Genomic DNA, 21983 nt, shown 5'->3' on the forward strand with positions numbered 1-21983 from the left:
TTCTTCTCTGTGCATGATGTGTGTGTGTGTGTGTGTGTGTGTCCAATGCAGTCTACTGAATGGGAGAGAGAGCCCAGCAGAAGTGCTCAGAGACCTGAGCTTCAAAGAATTCTGACAAAAAGTCATTCCTGAGAGTGAATTTCACAATTTCCCAAACCAGGCTCCCTAGTGGCACTGGAACTGCGTGCCATCCAGCCCTGCCCTGATCCTACACAGCTTTTCTTCCTGCTCAGCCAGCATGAGTTTAACTATGTCAGAGTAAAATCTTTTGTGCTGTTGCTAGGTGGCTGATCTCCGCCTTACAGAAGCAAAATCTAGCAAATGAGGTAGAACTTTTTGAACTTCTCCCTCTTCGTAGTGAAATGTTGACACATCTAAGTAGTTCAATGCATTTTAATTTTGAAACCCCCATGAGACTTTTCTTATCCTCTGAAAGCCCTAGTTTATGTTTGCCATTGCCTTAATCTGCTGTCCATCTGTAACTCTGAGATGTAGGGCATCCCTTTGTATTCTTCAGAGAAAGACTTTGTTTATTTTCCTTATTTCCACCAGAAAAAAAGAAGGAGGTAATGGAAATTGCTTATGTCTCCAAGTTTAGGATTAGATTATGAGTTCTCATGATTTTATAAAAACCATTAGTGTATAGGTCTGTATTATCTCCTGTTCACTATATATTGAAACATAAAGAATTGTGAGAGTCAGATATGTGGAAACTAGAAAAAGTAACATAATACAGAACAGGTAATTTTATGGAAAGTAAAACTTCTTGCCTTTTCATTCCCTATGTGAGCAGTGACTGACCACACAAATACACTAGAGTAAATACCAAAAGAGTAGCAAGAAAAAAAGATAAAAGGAGAGAACGGGCATTTTGGTGTTAAAGAGAAATGCATCCCTTTTGAATTTATTGCTTGGGGATCCAGAGTGAAAACACAACTTCCATTTTAGTGTCACCAGTATCTGAATAATGTAGAGGACTAAAGTGGTATGCTTTCTGAAGATACACAGGGAATTCTAATTTTGGAATAAGAATATTTTCTAATTGCTGTTTTCATTTTGTAGATAAAACTGAAAAACACTATTCTCTTGTTAGAGTGTCAGAATGAGAATGTTTAATTTGAATAAAGACTTCAATATAGGAAATAAGGCTGTACATATATTATTCTTTTCCATTTTGTTGGAATTTGAAATGATAATATAAGAATTTTCTCTGTATCAATGTAAGTTATAGTGCATTGTCTTTTCCTATTGGTTATAGGGGGATACAAGTTCTATATGTAAAAAGGTATATGTTGATAGGATGATATATAATATATTCTTTTTGTGGTTTATTTTTCACTAGGATAAATCACCCTAGGGAACAAATATATATCCATACTGACAGGTATTTTGCCTGTGTTTTTTTGTTTGTTTTTATGGTAAAACCTCACAATTTATAAAACTTAATCATTTATTCAGTGTCAAGTATATGAAATATTGTGAGGTAAAGAGAAGGAAGAATGGATTTAGAATTAGAAGATCTGCCTTGACTACACTTAATAATTATATAGCAGTGTTAGTCAGAAGCTTATCAGAAAATACAATTCACTGCAGATGGCTAAAATAATAAAACTTTCAAGAATACTTACTTGAATGAAGGTATAGGCAAGGTTTAAGAAATGACAAGGGATGTTGAGACTCCAAGAGACTAGCAACAGTAGAAAGGCTACACTGAGGGGACAAGAAGTTGGTGGTGGATACGCAGTTCCCAGTGAGAGCAGGAACTGTGGGGAAGGGGCCTTGTAACAGGAGTAGGAGTTGGAGAAGCAATGGCCCTGACGAGAAGCTGGAGGAAACAGATAAAGCATATCCAAATTCTCTCTTTTCCCACTCTTCAAATTCCAACTTCTATCTCCCCTTGGCTAAACCCAACAGAAAGCCAACCAGGGACCATAGATCAGGATGTAACCCATAGAAGTTCTTCTCCCAGGCCACAGATAAGGGCGTAGAAGGGAGTGACCTGTAGAGGGACTTCAGTAAATCTCTTATTAACCTCTCTCTATCATAGTGTAATAGGGAAAAACCTTTTGTAGTATTCTATTACAAGCTAATCACTAAAGAAATGTTGCCTATAAGCTTAAATTATACATAATGGTCCACCTCTGGGAACCGTGCCTCCCAGGTAATGAGCATTAAGCTAAAATACCTTTGTTTAGCTCACAGGAAACATCCTTACCAGGCCTACCTGTGAATGACTACAGGCAGAAAGAAGTTAACACATCGCCTCTGAAGGCTGATGGGAACCAGGAAGTGTTTGCCTTACTCCTCTTTTAGCATAAAAGGAGGCTGAATTCTAATTCAGGCAAGATGGTTCTTTGGGGCACAAGCCCACCGTCTTCTCGGTTGGCTGGCTCTCCAAATAAAGTTGTTATTCCTTGCCCCAACAACTCGTCTCTCGATTATTAGCCTGTCATGCAGCAAGCAGTACAAGCTTGGACTCGGTAACAATAGTATATGTATCAATTAGAAAGCCCATCCACTTTCTAGTAATACAGATCTGACTGCAGTGACTTAAAAACCTAAGGAAAAAGATATTTTTTAATAATAAAAATCCTGTAGATAAATAACTACTGGCATTGTTTCACTTCTTCAAAGATGCCAAAAGCAAATCTATGATTCTTCTGACCTTTCATTCTGGACCTGGCCCTCCATCATAACGCCTTTCCAGACAACTCAAAAAAAGGACAGGAGGGGAAAAGAGGCTAAAGCAGAAGCTTCACCTAACAATTTCCACATCTGTCTTATTTTCCAGTGAAATGGACTGTGACAAGATATTCGGTGAAAGTTTAAAGGGTAAAGATCAATAAGATTATCAAGTTGTAAGATATTGTGTTTTTTTGTTTAGACACCTTGTGCAATACTGAGGCTATTGAAAGTGTTGAGAGGAATTTTGAAGGATTGGATTTATGAAGATTTCTTGGCTATGCTGAGTCCCACTCCATCCCCCAAGGCAAAGCACAATGAAAAGCAATTACTTCTTTTATTGGAAAGTCTGTGGGTAATAAATGTTCCTAATCTCCATATGACTGACAGTGTCTTTATTTCACTCATGCCTTATTTTAAAGAGTTTACTAGGGCATGAAATTCTAGTTTGACAATTATGTTGCCTCAGCGTTTTGCCTCTGTTGTCACTTGGCATCCTTAGTCTTGAGAGAAATGCATGGTCAGTTTAATTGGTAAAGCTGTATAAGTACTTTGTATCTTTTCTTCCAAATGCTTTTATCAATAAAATATTCTCTTTCCCCTGATATCCTGCAATTTTTCTATGACACATTAAGGGGTTTTTTGTTTTGTTTTTCATATTGTGTAGTACTTCGTGTGCTAAATTGGAAGTCATGATTTTACTCAAATCAAAAATATTCTCAGCATCTTTATTCTTTCAATATTGCTTTTCTAATATTCTGTTTTTCTATGTTTCTAGAAATTGTGGTGCATATTGAATCTCATCAGCCTATCCTTCATATATCACAACTATCCTTTCATTTCTTTAAGTTTCTTTTTGTCTGTGTTGTATTGAGTCAATTTGTTAATAATATCTTCCAGTTTACTTATTCTCTCTTCAACTGTGTTCAACTTAGAATTGGATTTTATTTTATATTTCCATGACTAGTTTTCAGTTCAGTTTTTCTTGAATCACAGTTGCCTTTTTACTTGAAAAGAATTATTTTGCTTTTTTGGTGAATCATACTTCTTCTTTTAGGTTTTTAAAACTCTTTAATGTACCTGATTAAAATTTATTTTAAATTGTTTTTTCTTTTTGTTTCACCAGGAGTATATTTCCAAATTGTTGATTTTCCTTACTCTCTCTCATATCATTTCCTTATTGCCTTAGAGTGTTATTTTGTGAGCTCATCTTGAATTGGAGTTCTCTCTCATGATTCTCCCCTGTGTAGGGTTTTAGGTTACTTTTCTTAGGTTGTCTTTCATTCTCCTGTCAAGTCTTATTGTTTCAAGGCTCCTGTGCTGTCATGATACTGGAGATCTCAAATATGTAGTTCTTACTCCCACAGGTGGCTTGGCCCAGGTGCTAGTTGCAAGGCAGTCTGTGCTCTTTGCTATGATAGGCACTCAGCTTTATAAAAGGTGCAGATCAAAGCCACAGTTGCAAGTTTCTTTTATCCTAATTTCATGAGTGCAGAATCTTGCTTTCATACCTCACTTCATGTATTCTTCCACCAAACTGGAAGTACTTCTGGTACTGATTCTTCTACAGGAGTTAAATGTCCAGCCAATTTTGCCCTTTTTATAGTCCTTTTTACTTGGCTCTCACCAAATAAGTCTCTGGAATCAAACTCTTCTTACTAAATTTTTATAGCTTACTTACTTTTTATTAAAGAAGTTGGTAAACCCTTCTATAAATTTATTAACTATTAACTGTAAAAATAATACCTGTCTTAAAAAGTCAGAACTCAAATCTGGAAAGGAATAACATTAAAAGAGGAAAGAAGGAGTTCAGAAGGTAGTTATATGGGCTAAATTCTTTTTTCATTTCAGAAGAAGATAAACATTCCACATTAGGATTTGTTTGAGGAATATTAGTTATGAATATATTTTTTCATAGTATTATTGTGGTAAATATACATAACATAAAATTTAACCATTTTTTAGATATAGAACTAAGCAGTATTAAAGACATTCACATTGTTGTGTAACCATCACTACCATCCATCTGTAGAACACTTTTCATCTTGTAAAACTGAAATTCTCTACCCATTAAACAATGACTCCCATTCTAACCCCATCCCTTGGCAACCACCATTCTACTTTCAGTCTCTTATGAATTTGACTACTCTAGGTGCCTCATATAAGTGGACTCATATAGTGTTTGTCTGCTGTGACTGGCTTATTTCACTTAGCATAATGCCCTCAAAGATCATCTATGTTGTAACATGTGTCTCAATTCCCTTACTTTTTAAAGCTGAACAGTATCCCATTATATGGATATACCTACCACATTTTGTTTAGCCATTCATCCATCAATGGGCCCTTGGGTTGCTTATACCTTTTGACTGCTATGAACATGGGTATACAAATATCTGTTAGAGTTCCTGCTTTCAAACCATGAATATATTTTAAAATATAAAGATCACCAGCAAAGAATAAAAACAAAATACGTACTTCCAAGAAAAAGAGAGAAGAAAATAAATGGCAGTCTACCAATCAACAAAAACCATAAGAGGAGAAAAAAGTGAAACAAAAACTATATTAAACAGGAAGCACAACATAAAATAATAAAAATATTAAAAGTTCAGTAATCATAATACATTTAAACATGAAAATTGACTATTTAATGGCATCAATTATATTATTGGTTTAAAAAATATCCAATTACATGCTACTTAAGGGGATATATGCAAAAAGTTTGAAGAGAAAACGAGGGTTATGTAAAACATACCCAGGAAAAAATAATTTTAAAAAACTGCTGTAGAAGTAAACTAAATAAAAATGAGGCAGAAAATTAAAATAGGGAGGAAAAGGGAAAAAATGTATTGTATAGGAATAAAGGTGAATAAAAGAATAATTCCTCATGAACTTAAATGCACATAGCAAGACAGCATCAAAATATATATAGCAAAAATCAGTTGCGTTACAAGGAAACTTCATTTCCATGATTGAATGAATTTTTTAAAGTGTGAGATTACTATGTTACATTGTTAATGTTTTAGAAAATACATAAAATTGGGAATTATCTCAAAAATTAAGTTATCAAAAATAACTTATGAAGAAACAAAAATAATCACCTAGATAAATCAAATAGATAAACAAAAAAGTATTCCCATCAAATGGCCATTGAAACCAGATGAGTTTTTTTCTTTCCTCTTTTAATGTGAAATATATCATATATTTAGAAAATTGAAGAAAACATGTTAATTTAAAAAATAATTTCAAAGCAAATTCCCGAATCTGATGGTTTTAAAAATGAGCTTTACCAAGTCTTCATGGAAAAATTATCCCTATTTTATACTAATGATTTCAGAAAAATAAAAGGAGGTAGAAAAACCTTCCTACTTTCTTTATGAGACAGGATAATATTGATACCAATGATGGATAAGGACAAAGCAAAGGAAGTGTAGAGCACGTTTACTTCTAAACACAAAGGCAAAAATCAAAAGTGAAATACTCATAAACTGAATTTATCAATTGTTACTAGATAAAGTAACTTATTTCTAGTGAGGTTCAGGAGCTTGCCACTGTGCTAATGAATGACAAAACTGGATACTGGGTCTACCTGGTACCAGATCCAGAGTTAAAGGAAGGTCATTGATGGTTTATAGCCACATTAGTCATATGGTCAAAACTCTGTTTTAGGAAGGTTAATGTCCCATTTCCTTTACAGAAATAAGAAATGAATCAGCAAACATACCAGCCACATGCTGGGGTGGGCACTTGGGGTTCAGTCGTAATACTGGTATGTCAAGATGCAATCTCCAAAACAAATTTGAGATCACTTTCCCAGAAGGGAAACACTCAGTATGAGAAAGACAGCATCACATAACAAAGCAAAGAATTCAGGAGAGAAGGCAAAACTTTTAGTCCTAAAGATCAACAAAAGGAATGCCAAAGATATTTAAAGCTAAATGTTGAAACAAAGGCAGTAACGTCATATGCCAAAGGACATTTTTCCCCTTGTTGATTTCTCTTCATGGACTATGAAAACGTGTGATGTGTGTTAAAGGCACAGGACAAAAGATTAGGTGTGGATGAAAGTGGAGAGAATGCTTAAAGAGACTGAAATTAATCATGAAAGTTACAGGCACACCATTCATCTGAAAGGAAAATGATACTGCATTAAGGGAGTAGCAGAAAATTAATTTTGGAAAAGAGATCTTAGAAGTTACTAATTAATTAAATATGAGTGATGGATGATACAAAAGAAGGAAGAAAGATTACCTTAACCCTTTTTAACAACTTGGAAAGTGGTGGTACTGTAAACAGAAACGGAGGGTCTAGAAGAAGAGTTGTTTTCGAGAGAATAGACCTACTATTCTATTAAACTCTTCAGAAAGTATATTTCTAGCTACTTCAGGAATGTGAACCAAGCAATCCTTCACCAGAACTAGGGTTTGTTTGCAATTATTATGGCATTTTTTTTTAGCCTTTGCTCTTAGATTCCAGTGAGGTCATCTCCCACAAAAGATTGTCTGTGGAAGCCGAGTGTTTGGCAAGAGTCCTAGAGAAGGAAGCCCAGACTCAAACCATAAGAGACATGTCAGCAAACAGTTTAACTTCCTTTTTGTCATGTGGGTGACCAGAGTAACAGGAAGGCTAGGGTTTTTTTCTTCTTAATTGAAGCCTCATGAAAACTAAATTCTTAAACTTTGCTTTACCTGAGGGGGAAAAAAAAAGAAAAGAAATAGCTCAGAGTGCCATAAGGTATACAACTATACAGAGGTAGAAGTTAGGATGTCGAAGTGAGGAATGGTCCAGAAGTTCAAATATAGAAACAAATACAGTGTCAAAAATGTGCAGTGTTATTCCCCTTTAAAAAAAATTACATGGCAAAGAAAAGCATTTACTCTTGATACTGCGCTTTTATTTTAGAAAAAGCATCCATCTCATCACCAGATGGAGTTCCATCCTACATAGATGGATGAAACTCATGTGCTTATTTGTCTCTAGGATACTGGCAGGATGTAGTCATCTCTATATGGTCTTTATTAGAAAAATGGCTGAAATAAAGCAGTTCAAATTCAACAGGGACATCTCTTTGATCTCCACAAGAGTCCTGTAAAATAACTCTCTGCCCACTACACATGGAGGTTCCTATACCCTTTAAAGCAACTTTTCCCCAGCTCACACTATACATTTTGGTAAATACACAAAAATGAGTAAATAACACTTCAAAATCGAGTTTGACCCTCCACAGTACCCCTGAAGGGGTCACTGAGATCAGTGTTCCATTCCTTGAGTGCACAGGAACCTGAGCATACATCTCTAGTTTCCCATCATAAAATCAGTGTGACAGATGGCAGATACAAATTATTTCATTGGCAGAAGGCATTAAGTAAAAGAGTATGAATATATAACAATTGAACATATTAGTATTTTCTCTGATCATATTTGCAATGTATACACCTCTGGCCAGCAGCTAATCACCGTATCACTTTCAGAATACAGATCATTTGTATGTTTTTAACTCAGCAAGACAAAATATAGTTTGAGTCACCATTAACTAAACCTCAGAGTTGCTATTGCCCTAAAGAGTCAATGTGTGGTCTTGTGTCTATATATCACATGTATCAGAATATATGGGATATTTTTTTAGGAGTGATGGTAGTGGAGATGGAGGTTACCTTCACGGTAGAGATGGGCAAATTAAATGAAACTAGCTCAAGTCCCCTCCCCTCAACTTGAATGTATTGCAGTAACTCCCCCATTGAATATGATGCCCACCAGGGGGTACTGCTTCATTGTGTCCTACTCCGAAGCTGATATTTCCTGAAGCTCCATAGTGGTTTCCAAGGGTGTCTCCAGTTCCGAGAAAGAAGCAGGAGGAGAAAAAGAAAGTCCATTTTAACTTTTTAAGTAGATAAACATCTATGGGGTCTTTCAAAAACCACAATTGAAACCTAATCAACATTTTATTAATGTTCCTTTCTACCCTAACCATATTCTGTACTTAAAGTATTCTAGTGGATTCTCATAACACTAGACTATGTTGGAAAATGTGGTATCCAACAACGTCTAATTCTAATTTGTATCTCTCTGGGTCACCGTTACTCTGTGGTTAAAAAGTTCCTGTCATTTTGTTTCTTGAACTTATCTAGTTTCCTCCTTTCCCCTTTCTACACAATCCAGAAATAAGTGTATTCATGCAAAAGAGCTGAGATGTGGAAATTCTATAATATTTTTTTTGTTTTTCAAATGAAAAGGAAAAAAGATGAAGAAGCAATTTGTCAGAATAATGGAATTTTGTCTTTGAAAAAAAAATTAGTGCTATATGGTTTTCATTGTATTTTTATATCCAATGAGAAATCATTTAGGAATTGTTTTCTACTCATATAACTATCATCTTAATGCCATCTGTGTTTTTTTATCTTGGACATTCATTTTTACTAATGGTCCCAAAGGAAGCTTAAAAATAGGCTTAAATAAGATTAAAAAAAAAAAAAGCTAAAATGATCACATTTAAATATCCCAAAGGTATGTGTGGGTTATATTTTTATATGATAGTATATATACTATGATGAATCTGATAAATAACAAGTAATACATAGGACATTCTAGAATTAACATTCAAAATCTTAGATAAAATGATTAAATAATGAATACCACTAAAGATATTATAAGTAGACTGTATTTATTGGCGTACCAAGCAATAATTGTACGTACACCCATTGCTTTTATCATCCGACAAAGGCTTTACATTCAAAAGGAAAAAGTGCATTCTGAAATACAAAAGGAAAATGGCAGTGGATAATACTTTCTAAAAGAGTATGGTTCTTACAAGCAAAGACATCATCTTAAGAGAGATTAATAACTTTGTTTTACTTATTGACCAAATTTTTTCCCCCAGTATAGCATTAGACTTTGTTTAGAACGTTTTTGTTTGTGGTGCTCTAATTCTCCATTGCACATCACATAGAGGATCCAACAGACAAATTATGGAAAAAGTAAGACCTTTAAGGAATGAGAGAAACATTTGTTACGTTCTTGGAGTGAAAAAACTTCCTTAGGAGAGAATGAGCATTGTGGCTATCTTACAATCTCATGTGAGTTTGCCTGTCTCTTATGCAAGCTCATTAGTTGATTTTTAATGCCTGGAACAAAATTTTATCACAAGTATATATACAAAATATTTCCCAACCACTAGACATGACTTCCTCAGAGTTAAATTTTAAATTCCACACAGATTAAACGGCCCAAGTTGTATTATAGTCCATACATCCAAACCCTGTCCTTTTATTATTGGTAATAATAAGTAAACCCGTAATAGCAGGAATTGGAGATTATGCGTGAATAAAGGTTAATGCATACTCTTCCTTAAAGTTAAAACTAATCTTCATCATTTGTGGCATAGATTTAAGATATTTTTGAATGATATATGTCAAACTCAACCCCAAACTAAATTTATGAAACTTTATCACATACTTTGTTTTTAAGGGTTAGCCCAGCAAAACAATGTTTTTGTTTGTATGTTTATGCATCTCCCTGTATTGGCTTGAATCATTGTGGGAACAGGACAACAGACTATTTCAGAAAATCTATTGAGCTGTCTTAGAGGCGAATCTTATCACTCTTCTGTGCAGGTATATTGATCGCTGGGACCTTTAGAGTTCGCAAAATGGGCACAGTTTTGACTGGGGCCTTGTGCCCCTGCTTTTGAAATCCATTTAGAGGTACAGAAATTACTTATAAAGAGCTAACCTAAGCAACCAAGAATATTGAGGGTTTGTTCTTTTTTTTTTAATTTAAAACTCAGCCTACGTACATAGTTGACTCTCCTACATTGTTACTTCCAATCTCTCAGTAAAAGCAAAAAACAAAGGTAAAATAAACAATGTGAAAGCAAGCTAGAAATTTAGGGACTATAATGGCAGGGGAAAAAGATCAAAGTAATCAGTACCGTTAATACATATGTCATCCAACTGAACACACCTATTTCTAAGGCTAGGTGCAATAGTCTGAGTAATTTAGAAAGAGCCAAGAACAAAAAATATATAATCTGCATAGAAATCCTCAAATTCAATTTTGGTAACGTTCCTATGAGAAAATCTGGGTCTTTTAAAATCTAAAGTCCTAGGTTAGATGCCTCAAGTTTGAGAGTCTAGAATGAAAGAACTAAAGATAACTGGTATCCACGTATTACTCAGCAGGGCGGGGTGGGGGGTGGTTGTGAGGTTAGAGGGGGGCCTTCAGGGAGTGGTCTCAGACTTATGCAAACAAAGCCATTACCATTGCCTCTGGAAAGCTCTCTCCTCAGGCTCTCACTGAACTTGATTCATAGTGCGAATTAGCAGCTGTAGTAATTTTGTAGCTAGTTTAAACATAGCTGTCTTTGTCACCTTCTCATGGGTAATGGTCAAGTCTAGTTTGCCTTTGCATTTCTTTTGTATATTCTTCTCCATTGTAGGAAAAATTTTGCATACCAACTAGTATGGTAATTATTAGTTATTTGAGTAAGATAAAAATGATGCAAGTTTACATGAATAAGACTGTGTATGTTTTTTCTTCAGTTAGCCAAAATTGTACTTGATTAAACTGTCCAGTAATTTTAACATACTTTTTAATGCAATCTCATATGAATTCTGATAATAGAGGGGGAAAATCAGCACTCATTCTTCTCATTTTAGCCCCTGACTCCACTAACAGATCAAATTAAATGTTTGACAGTAGGATTTTTTGAAAAGAGGCTTTATTTATTATTTATTTATTAGTATGCTGTGTCAAGACCAGGAATATTGCATATTCTGTCCCCTCCCTGCAGTACATATTCCCTTTGCCCCCGTATCTATTCTCCATTCTCTCTTCCCACGCTCTGTTCCTGGGATGCTGACCTTCCTGGACTGTGTCAACAGGCTTCCTTGCCCTTTGGCTTCTAATTGAATTCAGCTGTGGGGATGCACTGGTAGCGCTCAGAGGGTAGAAGGAGAATGAGGTTATTTTCCTGGACCCCGCCCTCCTGGGTTGTTGCAGGCTGGCTGTACCTTCTAAGACATAGCTTCTGACTGGGGGCCCTCCACCACTGCAGTTTTATTTCTGAGCTCAGGAAAGAGCTCTCTCCTCTTGCCCCTTCAACTTCCTCCTGTTAATTGTCCTAATATACTGCTCTATCTCTTGTGGCTTTGCCTAAGTCTTGCCTTCATTTTTGTAAAACATCCCTGTCATCTGTTTTCTGCCAAAACCCCAGCTGAACACTTCCCCTCCCAACTCTTGATTTTAAGGAGGGAGAAGACTCATAGGTAGTGCTCTGTAGGCTTACAGATCCCAGAAGTACAAGAACCAGGGCTCCTGTGCGATACTATCTTCTAAGCTCATTTTAAGTAACTGATCTAATAAAGAAACCTCATCGTTATTCATTTGAAAGAAACATTGACATTTGTATCAAGGCTTAGCAGATGCTCACTACAACTGTCTGTCAGTCTGCTTTGTTGAAGGGAATTTGCCCTGCCAATTGCTCTGCTTGTGGACATCAGAGATGGGCTAGAGGAAGCCGTTCATTCAGCTGGATCATGTACAGTGACGGGAGTGGGGGGTGGCTTTTTGTAAGTATACGACCTTTATGCTTATAGGCAAGACAGCATCTGGTTCTACGTAATAAAACAGAATTCTTAAGTGAGGATCATCTTAAAGATGAGCATTTAGCAAGAAAATCTCATCTCACGACAAGAGCTCAGGACTAGACCAAAACAGTTGTGTTAGTGGATACATATTATCATTTAATAACATAAATGGCCATCACTTCTGAATATTGTGGGTCAGGTACCACTGTCTCATTTAATTTTAATAATAAAAAGTCCATGAGGGTATTGTTTTCAGATGATGAACCTCAGGATTGAACACATTTAGTATCTTTCCCAAGTCACGCAGCTAACAAGCAACAGAAAGTAAACCCATTCTGACTATAAATAATATTCTCCTAACTCTTAACCCTTATAATTAGCTTTCTGGTGCATATGTAGAAAGGCAGCCATGTATAAAGCTATTCATTGTCCTTTGGAGGTAAGTAAAAATTAGTTATATTTTGATAACACTATATAAACAATTATCTTGTACTGATTATAATTTGAAATAAACTATATCAGTTCTAATTGAAGGACATTATCAGATAATTTTCCTCCTTTTTTCTTGCATAATTGTGCCATTGTATCTTGTAAAATCTTAGGCAGTGATCTCTGAATTCAGTAGATTAAAAAATGAGTTGAAAGCAAATTATTTTCTTAGCTCCTAAATAGTACATTAAACAACGCTGCATCTTTTTTCCTACAAAAACAAATTCTGGTTTTCCTTTATTGGCATTTTCTTTGTTGATTAGATGCAAGTTTTGTAGCTATGTAAATAAGGAAAAGCAAAGTTTTGCTCAGTTAAATATGGATCCAGTTTTCACCAATTTTCTTTTCTTTTCTTCTTAAAACATGACACTGTTTCTTCTTTATTTTCTCTGAGACACATCCGAAGGTTAGCATTTCCTTTTTCAGCAGTTCATTAGGGAGAGTGCTGGCATGTGGCTGCTGGCTGGAATTATTAATAGGAAAACTCATTCCACTGTCTCAGCTACTACATTTTTCCAACTTTTGGTTACCCAATGACCCAAAATATTTGTAGACTATAAAATATTTTAGATTTAAAGTAGGTCTTAAAGCTTCCTCTGTTAGTTTCTCAGTTACAGAGCTGAGTGCTGTTTATGTCTGTGTCCGCTGGCACTCAGGACACTGGCACATGTGTGAATTAACAAAAATAACAAAGCAATGATAGTACATTTTTTTCATAAAGTTATTTGTTTGTTGAATGAGATTACATATGCACAGCCTTTCACTTGTCTTCGGGAGTAAAAGGGACCGAAGTATGTGCTGCTTTGTTGTTTATGACATAAAATGTGCTGAATATATGAGGGTGCGTCAAAAATTATCTGCACTCTCGCTGTAGAATTTACAGAAGTTTTAATATAACCAGAGTGCGGATAATTTTTGACACACCCTCGTGTATGGAGGTCTTAACAGAAAAGGTATCAGAACTGTGCTGAGCGCTGAGTGATAAAAGACCTATGAGAGGTGACTTGGAGGACAGAGCAAAGGCACAGAGAAATTTTAAAAGCTGGATAAGTTTTGAAAAATGTCCTCAGGTGACCTAGAAGTAAGTGTTCCTCAAACTTTTTTCATCAAAAAAGCGCTAGTAGCAGAAAGAAACAGATGCATATTCCTGGAGTAGTTTAGGAATACAACTTGTAGAAGCTTACTGCAAGTGTGACATATGCCTGCTTTATCTTTAAAAAGTTAGCAAAATTTGCAACATCTACATGGTATATCTGTATTTCCATGTATACAGTACTGTTTTTCAAGACTCTTTTAGTATAATTGATGCTCCCAAATTAGGTATGATTTTTCTGTCATATTTTGTGTACTCCTTAGCGCTCCACTTTTATTTGAAACTGTTTAAATAAAACCAACCTAAAGGAGTTTCACATGCCCATTCTCCTTAGGAGTACATGGCAGTTTAGGTTTTCATGGGAAAGTCACTATTACGGATTGGCTGTACCTGAGCAGAGATGTATAGGTAAGTAAGGTGACCATATAATGTATTCTCTTAATTGGAATATGTTGGAATGTAAAAGTGGGCACAATTTAGGCAGGATAAATTAGCCAGGGCTATTTCAAGTAAACCAGGTTTCAAGTAAACCAGGTCTGAACTGTCTTCACTCACAACACTTCTGACACCAACTGTTGTATTTTCCTGACCCCAACCACTCCTCCACCCAATTGGGTATCCGACAATTCAATTCTAATACCATTTAGCACCAGGTGCTGCAAGTTAAAGGGCTCAGTCCCAGAAGACAGCCCCCACTCCAGAGACCGATCACAAGTGCTGGGCCTCCCATACTTCTGACCAACCAGCTATAAACTGGGGATGAGAGGTCCAGAAGTCTGTGAAGTTCGGCTCTACAAGCACAGTGTGAAACTACTCAAGGATTATCAGAGAACAGCTGCTATGAGGTTGAAAATGGAAAAGAAATTCTAGAAGTCAAGTAGTGCTGGGGGTGGGGGGTTGGGAGTCCAGTTCAGTCACAGTGGAAAGACCTCATTAACACCTTGTTAGCACCACTGGTATTCATCTGAGATACATAAAATCGGACATGAGATAAAGCCTCCTTTTAGGATTAAGGACCACATCTCAGAATAAGGCCTAATTGAGACCATCCCAACAGAGCCTAAAACCAAACCTTGACAAATGTGCCAAGGAGAGAAAGTTGAAGGTTAAGTCATGCCAAGTTAGAGGAGCTTGGGGAACTCCTTAGGTTTCCCACAGATCAACCATAACACAGCTTAAAATCAAGACTTCACAAGTTTCAAAGTAATCAGTTAATAATTGAGCTGTTTACTAGGAAAAAAAAAAATCAATACTCTTCAGAGGGAGATGACCAGAGTCTCAACAATATACAATCAACAACATCCAGTATACAGACAGGCAGAGATGAAGAAAAAGGTAACCCACAATCAAGGGAAAAATTAATCAATAGAAACCAACCCTCAAATACTCCATTTAACAGAGACTTTTGCATTTAACAAAGACATTAATGCAGCCATTATAAATAGTTTCAAGGAATTAAAGGAAAATATGGTCTTAATTTGTAAGCAGACATGGCAGCTCAGCAGAGAACTTTAAAAAAGAATAAAATGGCAATTATAAAATGTAGAAGTCCAATATTGGGAATAAAAAATTCCCTGGATAAGATTAAGAGATTAGAGGTAGCAGAAGAAAGATTCAGTGACCTGGAGGATAGAAATTATCCTATCTGAAAAATGTGGAGAAAAAAAGATTGACAAGTAAAATGAACAGAGCCTTAGGAACTTGTTAAATAGTATGACATATGAAATTACCTAACATATTTATAATAAGAGTCCCAGAAGAAGAGAATGAGAATTGTCCATAAAAATATTTGACATAAGACCAAAAAAATTACCAAATTTAGTGAAAACTGTCAACTTATAGATTCAAGAAACTCAGCAAACCCCAAGCAAGATGAATATGAAGAAACCCACATTTAAACACATTATAGTAAAACTGCTGAAAACCAAAGTTAAAGAGAAGAGAAAAATCTTAAAAGCTGCTAGAGGAAAAGAAATGCATTATATACAGAGAAACAAAAACAAATGAAGGTTGACTTCCTGTCAGAGGCAATAGAAGCAGTAAGAAAATGGACCAAAATCTAAAGTGATGAAAGAAAAAGAAACTATTCAGTAAAAATATCATTCAAAGCAAAGGTGAAATACAGTATATTGTCAGATAAACAAAAACTAAGAAAATTTGTCATCAGAAGCCATGTACTATAAGAAATGCAAAAGAATATCATTCAGGCTGAAGAGAAATTATATGAGGTGGCAACTTGCATCTATGGGGAAAAAATAAGAGCATTAGGAATGGCAAATAAGTAGTATATATAAAAGACGATTTCCCCCCTCATTTTTCTTTCTTTTTTCTTTTTTTTAGGTCTTCTGCCCATTTTTTTTTATTTTTTTATTTTTTGGGGGTACAACAGGTTCAATCATCTGTTTTTATACACATATCCCCGTATTCCCTCCCTTCCTTGACTCCCCCCTCATTTTTCTTTAAGACACAACTGACTGTTTAAAGCAAAATAGTAAGATGATAAGTTAGGAAATAAGAGATATATAGTGAGGGAAATAACAATAGCAGAAGTACCAGGTGAGGCAGGTAAATGGAGTTGTGAGTTTATTACATTTGTGAAATGGAAATAGAAAATTTCAGTGGGAAGTGGAAGTGTGAAGTATCCCTAATTGATAAGAAATTGATAAGTTAAGGATGCATATACGTACCCTAAGCAGCTACTGAAACAGTTTTTTTAAAAGGTATAGCTAAAAATGTCAACAGAAGAATTGAAATGGACTATGAAAAATGTTCAGTTAATTTAGAGAAGGCAAAAGTAGGGATGAAGCATTAAAAGAACCAAAAACAAAACAAAAAGAAGGAACGAATGGAAAACAAATAACATTATCAATAGTCATATTAAATTACAGTAAATGTAAATAGACTAAACACTCAAAAATTAGAAGGAAGATTCTCAGATTGGATAGAAAAGCAAGACCCAACTATATGCTGTCTATAAGAGAGACTCAGTAATTTTAAAGACACAAATAAGTTGAAAGTTACAGAACTGGAAAGGATATACTATGCAGACAGTAAGAATGAGAAAGTTTTCTATTAATATCAGATAAGATAGACTTCAAGACAAAAAATACTATAATAAAGAAGCACATTTATAATGATAAGATGGAGATTAACTAAGAAGACTTGATCTAAATACATGTATAAGTAATAACAGAGCTTCAGAATTCATGAAGCAAACAGTGGCTAAACTAAAGTGAGAAATAGATAAATTCACACTCAGTAAATAATAGAACAAGTACACAAAAGTTTCATAAGTATAAAGATTATCTGAACTGCACTATCAACCAACTTGACCTAAATGATATTTATAGAATCCTATACCCAACAAGTGCAGAATAGACATTTGGAACCTATAGTAATTTAAAAATTCAAGATGGACTAGATAATAACAAGTAAAATGCTCAGCAGACTGAAAAGTCAACAACTCCGTTTGGAGCATAAAAGAGGGGAGGAGAAGGCAAACTGAGGCTCCCAAGATTGCAGAGACAGGCAAATATAGGCAGTCAAGGCTTACCAGAGCAGAAGCTCACAAGCAGAAACCACTGCAGGAACCAATGCTGGGGTAGGAAAACCTGAACTTTAATTGACAGATTGTCAGAAACTCTGTGGACAAGGCTGAGAGTTGATAACTCCAGAGGGACTCAGTCATAGGGAGCCCCCACAATATTGTGAGATTTACCTCCAGGAGCTCAACAAATTTCCCACAATAAATAGCAGAGAAAAATCCCCTCATGCTTCCCGCAGAGGGAGTGGTTACAGGAACAGTTTTGAATACTCGAGAGCACTCCGTCCTTCTTAACAAGGCCTGCCCTCGAGGGAAACTAGTTAACTAGAGCCTTAATTTCCTGGATGAAGGGAAATAGCTAACTCCAGCCAGTTCTAGTCATCCTGTCTCATCTGGGGGAGAAAAAAGAAAAACCCAAAAAACACTTGTGAAGTTCACAGTCCAGAGGTATAGATTTGCACTAAAAGATGGAGACCTTATCATAGACCTACAGAATGCTTCCCATCCCCCCACACCTTACTACCACGTTACTAAAGGCTCACTTACAGCAGTTCCTTTTACCCAGTATATTATGCCTGGCTATCAACAAAAAAATGACAAGGCATACAAAAAGGCAAAAAACACATTGTGAAGAGACATAGCAAGCATCAGAACCAGACATGGCAGAGATGTTGGCATTATGACACTAGGAATTTGAAACAACAGTGAGTTATATGCTAACTGTTCTAATGCAGAAAGTAAACAATTTGCAAGAACAGATGGACAATGTAAGCAGAGAGATGGAAATTCTAAGAAAGAACCAAAAGAAATGCTAGAAAGCAACAACAACAGCACTGTAACAGAAATGAAGAATGCCTTTGATGGCCTCATTAGTAGACTGGAAGCTACTGAGGAAAGAATCTCTGAGCTAGAAGATATATCATTAGAATCCTCAAAAAAACAAAGCAAAGAGAACAGACTCAAAAAAACAGAATATCCAAGGACTATGGGACAACTACAAAAGGTGTAACATATGCATAATGGGAATTCTCAAATATGCAAAGAAAGAAACAGAAGAAATATTGAAAAAAAAAAATGGCTGAGAATTTCCTAAAATTAATGCCAGACACCAAACCATAGACCCAGGAGGCTCAGAGAACCTGAAGAATAAATGCCAAAGAAAAGTACACCTAGGCTTTCAACTACACCTACACCTACACTTTCAAGCTACAGAAAATCAAAGATAAAGAATTCTGAAAGAAGGCAGAGGAAAAAAAATACCTTAGAGTAAAAAAGAATTATATCTGACTTCTCAGAAATCATGCAAGTAAGAAGAGAGTGGAATGAAATAGAGCATTGAGAGAAAAAAAAAATCACCAACCTAGAACTCTGGACCCCATGAATTTAATCTTCAAAAGTGAAGGAGAGGGCCTTCCCTGGTGGCACAGAGGTTAAGAATCTGCCTGCCAATGCAGGGGTCACAAGTTCGATCCCTGGGCTGGGAAGATGCCACATGCCATGGAGCAACTAAGCCCGTGTGCCACAACTACTGAGCCTGCGCTCTAGAGCCCGCGAGCCACAACTACTGAAGCCCACACGCCTAGAGCCCATGCTCCACAACTAGAGAAGCCACCTCAGTGAGAAGCCCAGTCCATTCACTGCAACGAAGAGTAGCCCTTGCTCATCACAACTAGAGAAAGCCCACACACAGCAACGAAGACCCATCACAGCCATAAAATAAATGTTAAAAAAAATTTTTTTTTAAAGTGAAGTAGAAATAATGACTTTCTCAGACAAACAAAAGTTGAGGGAATTTGTTGCCAGAAGACATGCCTTGTAAGGAATGTTAAAAGTCTCTTAGAGAGAAGGAAAATAATATAGATTAGAAACTACGGTCTTACAACATAAGGAACAGCATCAAAGAAGAAATAAGTGAAGCTAAAATAAAAACTTTTATTTTTCTTAATCGAACAGATGACAGTTGAAAATAATAATCATATATTTGATTATATATGTTTATATATAAGTGAAATAGATAACAGCAGTGATACAAGGGACAGGAAAGAGAATTAGGATTATTTTGTTATTAAAAGATACTCACACTAACGTGAAGTTACCACTTAGTGTTATTCGAAAGTGGACTTGGATTAACTGTAAATACAAATATGCTGCCAACTGTAGGGCAACCACTAAAAAAAATTTAAAAAGAGTATAACCAGTATGCTAAGGAAGGAGAAAAATGCAATTATTTAAATGTTTAATTATAAAGGCAGGAGAGGGACGTCCCTGGTGGCACAGTGGTTAAGAATCCGCCTGCCAATGCAGAGGATATGGGTTCAAGCCCTGGTCTGGGAAGATCCCACATGCCACAACTACTGAGGCCCATGCACCTAGAGCTCGTGCCCCGCAACAAGAGAAGACACCACACTGAAAAAGCCCATGCACCATAAGGAAGAATAGCCCCTGCTTGCTGCAACTAGAGAAAGCCCGTGTGCAGCAACGAAGACCCAATGCAGCCATAAATTAATTAATTAACTAATTTTTTTTAAAGGCAGGAGAAGTAAAGAAGAAAAAAGTAGGGCAACAAAGAATAAGGGCAACAAATAGAAAACAGTAACAAATATGGTAGATATTATTCCAATACTATTGATAATCACTTCGAACGTACTGGTCTATATGCACCAATCAAAAGATAGAACTTGTCAGAGTGGATCAATAAACAAGACCCAACTCTATGTTTTCTACAAGAACCCACTTTAAGTATAAAAACACATATCGATTAAAAGTAAATGGATAGAGAAAAACATGCTATGCTAACTCTAATCAAAAGAAAGCAGGAATAGCTATATTAATTTCTGACACAATAGACTTCATTCAGAGCAAGGAGAATTATCAGGGATAAAGAAAGGAATTTCATATTGATAAAGGGGTCAATTCTCCAAGAAGACACACCAATCCTTACTGTATTATGCACCTAACAATAGAGTGTTAAAAAACTGCAAGGAGAAACAGGAAAATCCACTATTATACTTGGGGACTTCAATACCTCTCTATCAGAAATAGATCTAGCAGGAGGAAAATCAGAAGGACATAGTTGAACTCAACATCACCATCAGTCAACTGGATATAGTTGACATTTATAGACTACTTCATCCAACAATAGCAGAACACACATTCTTCTCAAGCTCACATGGAACATTCAACAAGACAGACCACATTCTGGGTCATGAAACACACCTTAACAAATTTGAAAGAACAGAAATCAGTAACAGAAAGGCAACTGGAAAATCCCAAAATGCATGGAGATTAAACAATGTGCTTCTACATAACACATGGGTCAAAGAAGGAATCTCAAGGGAAATTGGAAAGTATTTTGAACTAAATGAAGACAAAAACATAACATCAAAACTTGTGGGATGCAGTGAAAGCGGTGCTTAGAGGGAAGATTATAGCATTGAATGAATATATTAGAAAAGAAGGAAGCTCTGAAATCAATAATCTGTTTCCATCTTAGAAAACTAAAAAAAGAAGAGCGAATTAAAACCCAAGTAAGTAGAAGGAAAGAAATAATAAGAATTAGAGCTGAAATGAATGAATTCGAAAACAGGAAAACAATAGAGAAAATCAATGAAAAGATGGGTCTTTTTAAAGATGCATAAAACCAGTAATCCTCTAGTCAGGCTACTGAAAGTTAAGCTTTAATTTACTTTTCTATTTTTAAAAAATGAGCAATGTAAGTAGATGGAGAATATCTTTGTGTGTTCCTGGTTATACTCTGGCAACAGATTCTGTTGGTTTATTGCCAACAGGGATTTGGTCATCACTCTTTCTAAATAGTAAGCCTCCCATTTAGAGTAAGCACTCTTGTTATTATCAGCGTTGTATTAAAGAGTGACAAGAATCCTATACTTACCTGGCAGGGGAGATACCATGATTACGAAGGTGGTTTTCCCAGGGCGAGGCTTATCCATTGCACTCCAGATGTGCTGACCCCTGCAATTTCCCCAAATGTGGGAAATGAGTGAAGTAAGTCAGAAATAGAAAAACTAATATCGTATATTAACAAATATATGTGGAATATAGAAAAATGGTACAAATCAACCAGTTTCCAAGGCAGAAATAGAGACACAGATGCAGAGAACAAACATATGGACACCAAGTGGGGAAAGCAGGGGGGGATTTAGGGGGGAATGAGTTGCGACATTGGAATTGCCATATATACATCACTAATAAGAAAAAAAATATCAAACTGTACACTTTAAATATATGCAGTTTATTGTATGTCAATTGTATCTCAATAAAAGTTCTTAAAGGAAAAAAAAAAGAGTGACAAGAATCCTTAATACATGAATTTTATAAAAATACAGTTCTGATAATATAGGTTTTTATTTTCAAAAAGCAGCCCCATTTCTGTTCCCATGGAGGTTATCCATATGATTTTGATGGTATGATTTTTTTTTTAGAGCTTTTCAGTGCTGAGCATTTTCCTGGGCACTTCTTATGTATTATCTCAATTAATCCTCAAAACTCCTCTGTGGAGTAATACTGCAGATATCCTCATTTTACAGATGAGGACACTGAAAGAAGTCACAACATTAGCAGCAAACAAAGCCTG

The 21983-nt window shown here is 35.8% G+C and overlaps 1 protein-coding gene and 1 pseudogene across 1 annotated transcript in view; both read left to right on the forward strand.

The window, feature by feature from the left end:
• The window catches only part of MALRD1 (MAM and LDL receptor class A domain containing 1), a 578637-nt gene that overhangs the window by 500103 nt on the left and 56551 nt on the right, over positions 1-21983 (forward strand). The window lies entirely within an intron of this gene.
• LOC130852786 (U1 spliceosomal RNA) lies at positions 21274-21401 on the forward strand (annotated as a pseudogene).

The sequence above is a fragment of the Hippopotamus amphibius genome, chromosome 4, assembly GCF_030028045.1.
Source record: "Hippopotamus amphibius kiboko isolate mHipAmp2 chromosome 4, mHipAmp2.hap2, whole genome shotgun sequence".
Taxonomy (NCBI): Eukaryota; Metazoa; Chordata; class Mammalia; order Artiodactyla; family Hippopotamidae; genus Hippopotamus; species Hippopotamus amphibius.